General features: G+C 38.6%; 1 protein-coding gene across 1 annotated transcript in view; it reads right to left on the bottom strand.

Moving 5' to 3' along the window:
• chrm3a (cholinergic receptor, muscarinic 3a) overlaps positions 1-14,554 on the bottom strand; it is a 67,705-nt gene that overhangs the window by 39,744 nt on the left and 13,407 nt on the right. The window contains exon 2 of the mRNA XM_029520952.1: positions 5,889-6,003. The gene's annotated coding sequence lies outside the window, so the exon portion shown is untranslated. The remainder of the gene's footprint in view (positions 1-5,888; positions 6,004-14,554) is intronic.

The following is a 14,554-nucleotide window of genomic DNA, read 5'->3' as shown; positions in this document are numbered from 1 at the left end:
AGGCAGTGGTTAACAGTGTGTGACACCAACTTGGGCTTCACTAAGTTTTAGTCTTAAAAGAAAACACAATTAATGGGAAGGAGTCATTCAGTGTTAATAAAGTTGAATGGTGTGTCCTTTAAACATTTTCAATGCTACATGTACTTTACAAAATGAGAGCGATGCGCAAGTAATGTTGCAAGTCAAGAAACATTTAGTAATGTGATAGTAAAACAAGTTAAAAGGAAAAACTAACAATAGGCAAATGTGTACAATGTCATCAAATTAAAATTAGTGTCTAGAGCATTTGTGCAGCACTGTATACTTTGACGAATGACATGTCTACTGGTTGACATGAATTAAAAACCACCTTATAAAATATATATTTATGCCAGAAGAGAAAAAACTGGAAGGCATAATAAGTGACAGACATTACAAAGACAGCTGCACCAAAGCAGAGGATTAACAGTGAGTACAGGGAAAGATCTTTGCAGGGGGGAAAACTCCATCAATGAAAAGACAGATCACTGTGGAGCAAACACATTGACAGACAGAGTCAGAAATTGGAGCAAAAGCTGCCGTTGGACAAAGCAGTTGGTGGATGAGCTGGTGCTGGAAACAAAAGAGATTGGGCCAAAGGGTTTTGCAATATGGCGAGAAACAAATTTCGACTCATTTCGTGCAACATATTATGTGCCATTGCCAAACCAAACCATAGTGGAGTGAGGAAGGCAGAAGATTATAAAAGAAGACTACCGAAGAACAGCAACACAACATAATTATCAATCGCTATTAAATGGAAAATATAAACTTACATTTTATACAAATTTATAACTGTTGATTAATTTTCTATTTAATCATTAAAAATAAAATAAAAAAATCAGCTCCATAAAAATTCACCTTTTCAATATGACCTGTAGAAATTGTTCTATTGCTTTTGCTTGTAGATAATAAAACAGATAGAGGAACATTTCATGTTTTACTTATTGCTAGTGTGTTACACTTATCGACACACATTTGATTGCAATGTGCAAAAGATGGCTATTACGTAGAGTATGTACAAGTGACCTCAATGAGAATGATACGACATTTAGTCTTGACATGATAGCATCTCTGCCCTTAAGGATAAAAAGTCGACAGAAACTATGTCACAGCTGGGGATCACCACTGCTAAAAAACTGTAGTACTTTTCCTTAACCTTAACAACTGTGACATCCTCAATCTCATCTTCGACACACAGGGCCAGGCTCTATGTCAGCACCACAATGGTATGTCCCATAGTACATCAGAAACCTACATAAATGTCTCCTGACAGAAAAGATCAGCCTAGAAAAGAGCAGATATTAGCTTCAAATGATATATACACATAACATGAATGTTTGTGGAAAATATGTTGTGGCAACTCCTGGAAATCTAATTGATTTCCAAACTGTAATATAAAACCTGCTGGATATACTATATATATACATTTATTTATTTATTTATTTTTTCATTGAAACACTGTAAACATTGCAAAAAATGCCATTCAGTCAAAGGAACAAGAAAACAAAAGGGCTGCACAAAAAATGAGCTGGCTGCCAACAGTTTTAATAAAAATACACTGACAGCAAAGAGAGTACTGGTTCAGAAAATGAGCCAATTTTCATTTGTTTCAGAAATGTTTTGCATAAGTACTATACTGCTCAAGCGCTGTAATTGGTAAGAACTGTGGCAAGAGAGAGAAACAGAGAGTGAGAGCCTGTCCATGTCCCGTCCACACCTTTGTGTCCTCACAGATCCAAACAAAAACTCCACATTTAGATATTGTTGTGAAAACCACAGAAATACAAATTACAATACAAATATCTGCCACATAACTCTCTTTAGGTGTTTTGCAGAACGAACAAGCACTGAAGCGTTGATGTAGAATAATAAAACGGCTCTGTCAAACACAATTTGACTGTATGTAAATGGTATTGTAGCTGCTGACTAATATAAACATCCCGTTGGAACTCAGACGCCACATATCAAATTACTTGGATCAGGATTTAGGTGAAAATGGTTTGCACACTCCAGCAAAACACACCAACACAGACACTCTTGTGATCCTCATTTGTCACAGCCTAACAGTCTGGAAGGATGCTGAGAACAAACCCTGCAGTGTTTTCAAAATCTCTAATCTTGCTTTAGTTTCATAAATATTGTCTGGACACAAAAGGCTTAAGCAAAGCACACTGTATGTAAGTGTGTGTGTGTGTGTGTGTGTGTGTGTGTGTGTGTGTGTGTGTGAGTGAGTGAGTGTGTGTGTGAGTGAGTATGTGTGTGTGTTTGTATCCATTCATGGGTAGCAACACACTTGTTACATGGAAGATTTCCTAATTTAGCAAAAGATTATTCTAAAATGACTGATCAGGAGCCCCTAAGAACTGCAGCAGAATGATAATTGATACACTATCACTTGCTAATAAAGCCTTGCTGGACTGCTTTTCCTTACTGTAACGCACCTTTTGTACTGAAAAACTCTTCAGTTTGACTATGGCAGAAATGATTTGGCAATCCGGAAAGAAACAGCTGGCAGACTTTGTCAGAGGCTGACAGACTATTATAATATACAGCTTTAACAAGTGGAGTAAATGCATTCCGTATATCGCTGTGCAATTGTGATTAAATGACATGTAAATCCTTCTAAGGGGCATAAGAATTCCCTCTCTTTTGAAGGACTTAAAGGATTTTTTTCCAATTTGTTGGTAAAGTGCAGAGCAAACTGCTACTACAGAATTTCAGATCCCAGCACACACGAGATTCTGTTCATTTCTGGACTCAATGATGCACTTCGCATCCCACAACAAGTCACTTCTATTGCTCTGGTGTCCAGTTTGATTTTATGCCGTTTGCTAAAATTTTCAGTGAGAAGATTTCATGTAATGATTGTAATTTTTTTCCCTACAATCTCATCCACTGAGGAACAAATTGGACTGGAAAAAAACGTACAGACAATATACCGCTACGAGATTTCTCTGGTGACCTCTTGTTTGTGGTTTTCAGAAAAACCTCAGAACATTTGCAACTAACATCCAAAATGTCCAATATGACATGGGCAATATATGGATCTGCCACATTACTTTTGACATGTAATCATGCTCTAAAAATAAGATATGGCAGAAATTGTTTATCTGTGTTTTCCTCACACCCAAATGTGCTCATCCACATCTCTTGTATAACCATATTCGTGTCTCCTGTTGCTGCAAACCCAAATTAAATGTAAGCTGAATTCTATCCAGTGCTCGAGTGCTTTTAACCATTCCTGCTGTTGTACACACAGTCACTTATATCCTGGGAGACAAATTGCAAACCCACTGAACTCCATGGTGTAGCAAAATTTAGAATGTACATTAGCTCCATTTTCTTCATAACAAATGAGCCTTGGGTTTCTCTAGTTGTTGAAAGTTATGATACATAATAATATATAATAACATTCATTTTATGTTGGCATGTTTTTAACATTTTTGTGTTAGCTTCACTTATAAGGATCACATTTATTATAGCCTACTCTCAAACAAATGCAAGTCTGCGATCAATCATCACTTCATTCACTTCGGCGCGAGACCTGATTTCCATAGTCACTTTAGCCCAAGGCAACTTCATTCAATAATGAGTTCTCAGGGGTGCTGAAGGTAATGCTTTAACACAAAACATTTTTTGCAACATGATGCCCCGTGTCGAAAGCATGATCACACAAAATCACCCCTGTGTCAGTTTCTCTTAAGAGATGAATGTTATTACTTCGTGTTTTTGTAGTGTTTTCATTTGGGGGGGAAAAAAAGGACAAATGTGAAAGCAATAGTTTTTCCATTTGTGGCAAGGAGTACTTGAAAACTAAATGTTTTGTGACACAATTTAGGCAATTAGAGCAGAGGATGCACTTATAAAATATTCTAGTGGGATTACTATTTTCTTCTTTGTTCTTTTTCTCTCATTATGTGTCCATAAGATATCAATTCAGCCTATCTGCATGTGCCATAATGTTACCAAATAAGTAAATCATAGAAATCATAGAAATCCTTGTGTGGCTGCTTCAAGGTCACAAGTTGGAATTCAACTAGTAAAACCAAAAGTCCAGGATTTCTAATTCTAGCGTTAATGCCAATATCATTTTTTGTTACAGAGAAACTGCTGCCTCCCTTCTTCCTAACTTTATTTTTAGGGTTCTTATTTTGAATCAAAGTCCACATTTTGTTTATGCAAGTTCTTTGTTTTTTTGGGGCTCTAATCACATTACATATTCGAGAGTAGTTATAGTAACATATCATTTTGGTAGTGTGGTTGTTGTTGTTAGACTATTAACATTATGTTTGTTAATATGTTCCGCCTTGTGTGTGCTGATATTTATTTTCACAGGTAATAACTTACAGATGGTATGTACCCGCCACTGAAGACTGCTGCCATATATGGGCCTTTGTTTATGTTCATCTCAAACCACATGGAATTTGCATCCAAATTATGATCAAAAATGATTCACCAACATTTTTCACACAGCCACGTACAATTTAGTGGAAGAAAACAAATGTTATTAATAATCTCATGATTTTATGCATTTTCATTGTTCTCACTGAAGCCCAGGACCTAAATCAACACCGTATTGATCTTTCTCTCAAGTTGCGCCTGTTCAGAGCTTGATACTGTTTATTCCAGCATTACACTCACATCAATAGGCCACACACTGTGTGACATTTCCCTTAATTCTGAATTAATCGGGGCATCGCCGTCTATTTTGAGCCACTGCAGCCAGGAATACATACAAGAAAAGAATGACCAAATCTCTAGCTGACCGCAGTCCACGACAATTCATCATGAACTAAGCTAAAGTTTATTAAAAGTTACTGACCTGATGCACCAGATGGCTTGTTACACAGAACCATCTGGGAAGGCTTCATTTGAAACTGCTCAGAAAAGAAAAAAAATCTTGGCAGGTGATTGGGTGAACCATCTGTCAATTATAGTCAAACACAAGCTAATTTCAGCTAGTCAAATATTGCATGCTTCCCAATTCTTTTGCTATCAGCAGAGCCAATTAGTCAATCAAACTCCTGCCATTCAAGAAAAAACTGCCTCTGCAATGGATGGGGCCGTCAGTGCTGTTCTCTGCTCTCCGTTCATACTCTCCAGTCCTTATATGACTACATAGATGGTGCTATAAATACTTACAGCACCATCTTCTATGGTTATAACTGTTTTGGTCCTCCCTCATTGAGCCGGTCAGTTTTGTGCCACAGTGATTTGGCCACAAGTGGCTAGCCTGCCAACTGGCACAATGGATTCTTCAGATGTGCCACAAATTTAATAAGTCGCTGTATCCAGCAGTGTCGACGAAATTACTGAGCTCTTTTTTATAAAGACTAGGAATGACTGCGTGCCAAAGACGAGGAGGAGTTGGATCAAGCTGAGATAGGAAATACTGAGTCTCTTTAATGAGATTGGCGTCTTTATAAGAGAAAATAAAAAAACTTGTGAATGAGGTCATACAGTACTTCTGGTCTACACACGGCCATTTCATTTGATCAGTTCCTCAGAGAGGCAGCAGTTAAGGTGTGCCATCTTAAAACACAAACATGCAAGGAGACAAAGAATTTACCTTCAATGACTGATCAATACACATTACCATATCTTTTCCCACACATATGCTCATTAACATAAACATATATGGACACGTATGTGTGAAGGCTTATTGAGGATTTTAAGGGCAATTTCAGATCAAATATCTACATATGGTATGGTCAATCTGTGCTTTAAGAAGGGGAAATGTGTTCTCTTTTAATTGGCTCCATTTCAAACATCTAACATCATGACTTGGAGCAGCATATCCTGCCAACCATTGACAAGGGGAGAGGAGTCATTTGTGAGTGCAAGAGATTCGCTGACTCCTAACTCACCAAATGATTTGAGGAGGCGAAGTCTCTGGAGGTCGCCTTTCAGTGAAGTGCCTTTTGGTGTCCATGCCGTCTACTGAGGGTACACAATTATCCTCCTCCAGCCAGATCATGGCATCTATGACAGAGAAGAGCAAGAGGGCAGAGGGAGAAGGAGAGGAAAGGAGAGAATGAGTTAAAGAGGATGTATCCAAATTAGGAAGAAGAACACCTACAGTATAGCACGCTGTCTCTTGCCATTTGAAATGAATGGCAAGCTTCAACTGGTGGGAAAGCCCATAACAACATGTCACTTCAGTTTAAGCCAAAATTACTGCTCTTTGCCTCTCAAAGCAGAACCAAATGTCTGTGGCTGACAGCTAATTTGTACATCTTTTCATGTATGCCACTTCCAAATAGCTCATATTGCTCAGTGATCTACCTCAACATCTGCAACAGTGTTAAAATCTTACTTTATGCTTTATTTATGCAATACGTTTTAATCAAGGGTCTACTGGAGTACAGTTGCTACCATTCCCCACTGGATAATATCTGTCAAAAGGAAGAATGGCATGTCTTCATGTCGAGGGAAGTGTTCATGCCTTATATAGTCTTGGTCTAGTAGAGTTGCCTGCTGCACGTAGCTGTATCTGGCCAGGGGCTAAGGAAACAGACCTTATGAGAGCTCATTAAAACAGTCTTCAAGTCTTAAGAGGCAAATATGAATGCACTACAAAAAAAAGAGCTTGTCATTAAAAATAATCAGAAGTACTGGAGCCATTCCCAGACTGATAAACATATTTATTAGAAACGGAAGTCATAGCAAGCCTGGATGGGTAAATGGAAAAGGGCAAGAGCGAGGTCCAGGGTAGGGGGTTCATAGTGGGATTCAAACAACTCGCATAACCTCGCTCCGTTAAACAAATGAACCCACCACTCATTTTTCATTTATAAATTACACCTCAAAGGACAATCAAGGAAGCTTTTCTCCTCTAATAGAATGTTGCATGACATCTGTGTGAGATCAATTCTGTTTGCATCAACATCCTTTATTTTCTTTGTTTTTTTATTAAAACTGATTTTCACTGGATATATGGATATAGAAGTAAAAACACACAATTTGAAGTAAAAATTAACTACAGTTTTTCATTGTTTCTAATAAGGTCTATCATTTTGCATTTATTAACACTGAAGACCTCACTTGGCCTATCAGCTCTATGTTTTAACCGAGTCCGTAGGAGTGCTCTTAGGCTGGCTCTTGAGCCATGAAGAGAACTGAATGAGACAATTGCCATTTTCAAGCTTCCATTTTAAATCTATAACAAGACCTGATCTGAGTCCCAATTTGCATGAAATATCCCATGATTGGGGGGGCTTTTCCCATAATAATGTGAAATGGTAATTATCCAGATAGAGAATTTTACATGCACAATAGCTCATTATCAATCTGAACCAGAAATACAGTACATGTGAGGCCCACTCCTGCAAAGTAACAGATAAAAGGTCAAGTAATTATATGAGCTTCAGCGCTTAGTTTCACAGCGAATTGTTCTGCAGCAGAAAGTCTTGAACTTTATACTCTCAAATGCAACTGTGAGCAATAGAGGAGAGAATAAAATCAAGTTTAATCTTCAAATTTTTGCCAAATGCTAGACTATCCGTGCATACACCAGGGAAGGCAAGGAGGGCAAAACACAAAATAGTGCTATGATTCCCAGTACCAAAGACAAAATCTGCAATATGTGGAGGATGGAAGGAGACATTTCCTTCTTCCTTCAAATTCACAGTACATTTTAGCATGCAAAGACTAGTTTCTTGTTATTCAGTTCAGTTTTCAACTTAATTCACATGTGGGTGGAAATAGTCAGTAACAACTAATCTCTCCTTAAAAAAAGAGGCCGGAGGCTTCAATTCTCAACTTGTATAAATCTCAAAATGTTTTTATTACACACTTTGACTTAAGAGTTTGCCCAACTGGCTCATGGAGGAGATATTAACCTCTGCATGCATTTAACACCTTGGTGATTTCATATGTTAAAAGGAGTCCCATCAGGGTCACAGCATCGCTGCCCCAGGCTGACAGAGGGGACAATTTACCACATGCAGTCACCACTAAAACACAACAGGTTAGTTTGTGCAGATTGGACTAAACTAATGTAAATCTCATATCCCTTTCCCTCATAGTCCTACATCTTTATCCTTCCTAAATGGAGCCTCTTATATCATCCAGTGACAGTCCACTGTAAATCCACTAGGAAAGCTCTTCAAATCTAATGGCCAAAAATACATTGATATCACCTTTCATTGTGTGTTTATCCTTTCCTGTGAGTGCGGCACAGTGAGAAAAACTACACAGACCCTAAAAACTACTCATGATTAATTTGTTTTGGGATTTACAAGTTGAATACCCAGTGTCAGTTTGATTTAAGAGCCGTGAACTTGGTACGGGCGTAATAAAAATGGGACTTCAGAGAATATTTAAGCAAGAGGTGAAGACTGTTTACTGATTCCGCTTCTGATAACTGTAAAACTACATCTTCACTTTGCAACAAATATTTCATCCCTCTGTGGAAATTGCTTTAAATGATTGAATAATTACCTACCTACAGTCACCTACTTCTAAGGGCTATGCACAAAAACCTCAGTGCCTAAGTCAGTGTCTTCCAAATGACTTTTTTGAGATGAAGTGACATTGTGGAGAAGTGCATATGGGTCCCTAGCTTTAACACTTGCATACAAAAATGTGTAGGAGCAAAGGAGATTGTGGGTATGTAAGAGAGAGGGAGGGTCAAAAAGGCAGAGACATACAGACAAACAGAAAAGGGCAGGAAAGCGTGTGTTTCTTACAGTTGAACCACACTTGAGATTCAGCCAAGGTCATCCTCTTATTTCTGACATACAAGGAGCCAGACTGAGCCTCTCACTTGGATGCTCTCCATCTGCTCCAAATGATAAGAGAGGGTACTCCATGTGCAGCAGACACTAAAGCTATGTATTGTGTGGATATTGTATAATTAAACCACATAAAGGTTCTCATGGATTGAAATTAAGAGGGCTCTCTATTCTAACACAAACAACTCAATCTCAAAATCTAAAGAATGTGTTCAGTGTCTTCTCAGGAAGTCATGTTGCACTAAATGAACAAGTGCATGAGTTACATAAAAATTTGTGTTTATTTGATATAATTTGAAATGTTTTTTAAAGAAATACTGTGATGATGCGCTGCTGTAAAAACACTGTAGCTACTGTACAGCAAGGGAAGCAGACTATATTCAGAATTACTGCTCGAACATTTCTGGATTTTCCAGCCATAGAGGTAGACAGGAATATTCTGTTAATTGGTTTATGCATGTCAGCTGGGAAACTCAATTGCAGGCTATCAAAGAGGCCTGAAACAGCTTAACCTGAGAAAGACCTTAACCAGTCTACGTGGATTGCCATTTGACATGTTTTTTCTCAATGTGTAGCCTCCTGAATCTTATGTGAAATGAGAGAGGTCAAAAGGTACACCAGGTCTGCTATGCCTTTTCATGATCAGTACTCAAGAAAGTGCCTTGTGAGCAAAATATAATAATATAAATATAATCATAAATATAATTTATGAGGAAAAACAAAAACATCTTTCTGATGCACCAGTAAGGATACATTTCATTCTGGATTTTTTTCTGCAACTCAAGTTCTTCTGTACTGAACAGCAGTGTTTCAGTTACTGTTGAGGAGATTAGATCAGCGCCATGTTGCTATTAAAGCTATGATGATGTACAAAACATTGTTTAAGAAAGTAGCAATAAAGTAATGAAGAGTCGTATTTGCTCATCTGGGAGGATGGTTTGCTTTTTGCAAGCAACTGCATGCAGTCGAAATAAACTGTGTCCACCATATGCAAATTCCAATCAGTCTGTCTATTCATGAATTTCAATATGTCTATTGAAAAAAACTGGGAAGGGAAGCCAGGTTCCTCGACCAATAGCCCACACAGAGTTTGACAACAAGTATGTTCATGAGCCATCTGCTTAAATAGTGTCGTTTGCACACACAGTCATACACTGAGAGGTCTTGCAAAAGGGTATATCCAAAACTTCAAACAAATTGCCAAACTCCAGGCAGGCTTCTGTAACACTGAGAGGTTTACACATTGATCACCATAATTACAGTTGATGAACTCAACATTTAACGCTTCCTGTTAAATGAGCCTCAGCTCATAGAGGTGGACCAATTGGCAGGATATGAGACCAAATTGACTGGGAAACAGACGGATGAAAAGCAGACACTATAAGGCCCATGAGGCCCATGTATAGGAAGGAAAGCCATGACGATGAAAATGAGACAGAGAGAGCCAACTGACAGCATGAAAAGTATTCCAGATAAAATTAACTGTGAGAGAAGAGAGAGAAGATTACAAGAGAACGGAGCTATTGTCTTCTGAGGGCAATGAACTTGAAACTTGAGATCTATATTTCTCTGTGTGAGGTAGGCCAGGCAAAAGGTACAACTTCCAACTGTGCCATTCATTTCCCTGTCACGTTTTAACAACTGCATTTGTTTCAAAAGTTAAAATAAATTTTAAATGATCTTTAACCTTGTCACTTTCTGTGCTTTATTCATTCGTTCCAAGAAACATGAGTGAGAAACAAAATGGTCTTGGCTGTTTGCCAAAACACCCACTCACATTTGTTAAAGAAAAAAAAAAAAAACATGACTTAAAAGTTCAGCACAGGACAATATTTCTATTCTTACAGTCGATTTCAAAACCAATTCAAGATGCATTCAGTCTTTCTGTTCATTGATATCAGAACTGATGGCAGGACAGGTATCTGTGAGAAAAAAAAAAAACCCACTTGAATGCTAAACAGTTGCCAAGTTCCTCAAAAGCTAAATCTGTGATCCAATTATAAACACAAGGTCGCCCTACCACCGTCAATCAAAAGGATGCTACGCCACACTGTCACAGAAAATTTAATAAATTAAATATATGCTAACTTTAGACAACTGCACAAGTAAAGCTTTATCACAGGTTGGTTCATCATTTTCATGAGCATAAAGGACTCACTTAGCATTATATAAGTAATTTGGACGAATTTTGTTTAAAATGTGGAGGATTTTTTCTTTGTATTAGTAACCCGTTATACTAGTATCACAACGGAGCAGAACCTTAACAGCTGGGTCCTTCTTTTGTTTGTAACATGAACACAATCAAGGACGCATATGCTCATGTACTTTGTAGTTTCACACTATTTTCTGATTGACTGGTAAAGAAGCATTGCAGTGAGACCACAATAACAATGAAGAGCACTGCAAACTAGCAAGCAGGGATATAAAATCTGCGAGAAACTAATCAGAAAATGTCAAGGATCAGCACAAGGCCACAAGGAAATAAGTTTTGGCAAGTTAAATTTCATACATCTTAAACAGGATTCATTACATTTTCTTTGGCCTTTACACACAGGTCTCTTAGCAGCAGTGGTTAGCGCTGTTGTCCCACTGTAAGAAGGCCATGGGTTCAGTTCCCAGGCCCAGGGCCTTTCTGTGTAGAGTTTGCATGTTCTCCCCGTGCCTGCATGGGTTTCCTCGAGCACTCTGATTTCCTCCCACCATCCAAAGACATCATGTTTGGGTTAACTGGTGACCCTAAATGTCTGTAGGTCTGAGTGTGAGTGTGAGTGGTTGTTCGTCTGTCTGTCTGTTTGACTGGCAAACTGTCCAGGGTGTAGTCCGCCCTCACCCAGTGTAAGCTCCAGCACCCCCTGCCACCCAGAAATGAATAAGCAGTAGAAGATGAATGAACAATGACAGCTAGATCTTTGATAAGAATGATCCTGTGTTGCCAATAATAACATTCATATAATAGTTGATGGGAGAGCACACTGAACAGCTCTGGAAAGGACCTGCTGGGGTGAAACAACAGCCACACTAAATGGCCACTCTGATTAAAAACAAAAAAAAAAAAACAAAAAACCTTTTGTCATCTGAGCAAATGACAAATAGCCACATTAATGAATCTCTTGTGCTGAAGTGGGGTGAGCAAACACTCAGACAGCGATACACACTGCTCTGTGTTAATCCAGCTGACTTCACCTTATCAAGGTCAGTGAATTACAATCAATCTTGTAGGTCTGGATATGAAAGCTTCATATATTGCATCATACTGACAGAGTCCCCATGTCACTTCCAGAGTAGAGAGGCTGAGTATTTTAAGGTATAATATAGTTGGATCACAGATAGCACATACTCTTTAAAATATATGTAAAAATATAAAGAAAGCTGTCATATATGAGAAATGATAAAGTAGCAAGAAAACAGACTGCGACCTCTGTGAATTGATCTCTATAATTTGCCACTTCACTGAATTACGTCAAACATCAAGTTGGTTTGTGGAGCGAAAGATCGCTCCGTGTTAGCCCCATGTCGGCTACCGTTAACAGCCGATTGATCCTGATGAACTTAAGTGTCAGATATCTAAGCCAAGACATGTCAAATTACGGTCAAATTTATTCATTTAAATGGCTTTCAATAAGCAGGTTGTTCACAAAGTGCAAAGAACATGATTCATCAGTAGAAGGATGAGACTTGAATCGGTTGAGGGTATTTATCTGTCCAGAGTGTGAATTAAAAATCCAGAGAGCGTTCTCCACATCATTAACCCTTCAGAGCTACCCTGACCTTAGATGCTCATTTGATCTCGACATGTTTGGTGAGCGTGGAATGGGGTGAAAGTGCAGAGGCATCCCTTTGATGTTGTAATGCAAAATTTCTTTTATCTCCCGTGGAGCGTTTCAGACTGGTCCGGCTGTCCAAAAACTCAATTAGGGCTACTACAAAAGTGAGACAGCATAAGAGGAGGCATGAGAGACAGAATTGTAATAGTCAGAGGGATGAAAAAAACAAAACAAAATCTAAATGCAAATATTACAACAAATATAACCACAAACTGAGCAACATAAACACAAAGCTGATTGAAAATGGCATTTTCTCTTTGAAACAGCAGGGGAAGAAGAACAAAAACAAAAAGTGTCTGGCAGCAAGATGACCAAAAGCAACCAAATTACTGTTTATGAGTTGCCTGAAATGTGTGATATCCAGCTGGTGTACAAATAAGCTTTCCATTGAAGTTGATGTTAATGGTTATTATTGTGTTTGATGGGTAATTGAAGACAGGTTGCTTGACAAATGATGTGTATCCTTGCTGCACAGAGTAGATTCCTAAGCCCATTTAGCCAACCAAGGCGTAATCACCACAAAGATCACAAAGTAGCATAAAAGAATTCAGATTCTCAATGCTCAAAGTGTGTTCGCTCAGCCAAAACCACGTGGGTTGTTTTCTGCACCCATAAGTTAGCACGTGCCCTGGAAACAGGGTGGAAAAAAGGGAGAATGTGAAAAGTAGAAGAATTGAAGGGATGAAAGGAAGAGGAGGTGGACTGTGTCTGCACGTCTGTACATCAGTGTGCTGTGTGTATGAGAAGGACTGGCAGGCCCCTGTGCATTCTTTCACGACTGTAAAAAAGGTGAGTAAGGCGGAAAGAGGAGAGGCGTTTGGGAGGAAAAAGTAGAGGCATGGCTTTTTACATTAGACCTTTCATCTCTCTCCTGCCATCAGTCATCAGAAATTGGAGAACACTGACCCTCAAACACTGTGCTCAGTTCCAATTCCATTTAGCTCACAACTGGTTGCGAAGTGAAAGATAAAATAAAGCAGGCTTTATTGCCACGTCCCAAAAGGAGCAAAAATAATTATTCATGCACAAAGGAATTTAACTGCATTGTCCCACCGCCAGCACCAATAAAAGAATATTCTTGGTTTTCAAATAAGGATGGGCTTCCATCAGGCAAAAGTTATTCCTAACCTTAATCTTACGAGACTGCTAATAGTCACAAAATACTTCCTGTGGACAGGAAGCCATCATCCCCAAAAAATTATTCTAGGCTAAAAGTCAACATTAACAGTGTTAGGAGAACAAACAGGGACAAATTAAATCTTTACTCTTAAGAGTGCACTGTATGTTTAACACAAACATTGGGTTTGTGTGAAACAAACCTTTTTCTCACACTAACGAGACTCAGTGTGTGTTTTTAATGTGCTGTGGCTATACTTTTACTTGAAAGATGCTGAGAAATTTTTGTATTTTTTTTTTTTTTTATCCTTCTGAGAGAATCGTAGCTTCAGCAGGAACTGTGTCTTCGGCCTGTTTGTTTGCCTTTTCACATGTTATTTGTCCAGTTTGACCTTTTAATGCTCCGCAAACAGTCAGTCGCAAAAAGTGAGAGGCTGACCCAGGATCAGGAGTTTGAAACCTGATCTGATACCATACCTGAAGGTATGAGCTGTATCTGGGCACCCTCTATAAAGAGAAAGTGCTATACAGTATTTAAACTGATAATCATGCAGGGAGAAAATCCATCAATAACAGAGGAAATACAATCAACACCACACTGAATTATAAAACACACATTTCTTCCCAGAAACCCGAAAACTAAAGAATCAACACCATGGTAATGCAATCAGATACAGAGCCGTGCAGTTACTCACATTGGTGATAAAACAGCAAATAGGTATTCTCCACTTCTCTCTAAAAAGCAGCAGAGATGTAAGGCTGAGACAGCTGAGGGGTTATTACCAATTAGACTGCCTGTGTCGCTATGCCTGTGTGACAGGTGGGAAAGAGCTGAGCCTCTGACACACAAAGTGACAA

Source organism: Echeneis naucrates, chromosome 15 (genome assembly GCF_900963305.1).
Source record: "Echeneis naucrates chromosome 15, fEcheNa1.1, whole genome shotgun sequence".
NCBI lineage: Eukaryota > Metazoa > Chordata > Actinopteri > Carangiformes > Echeneidae > Echeneis > Echeneis naucrates.
This window is presented reverse-complemented; position numbering and strand designations above follow the sequence as displayed.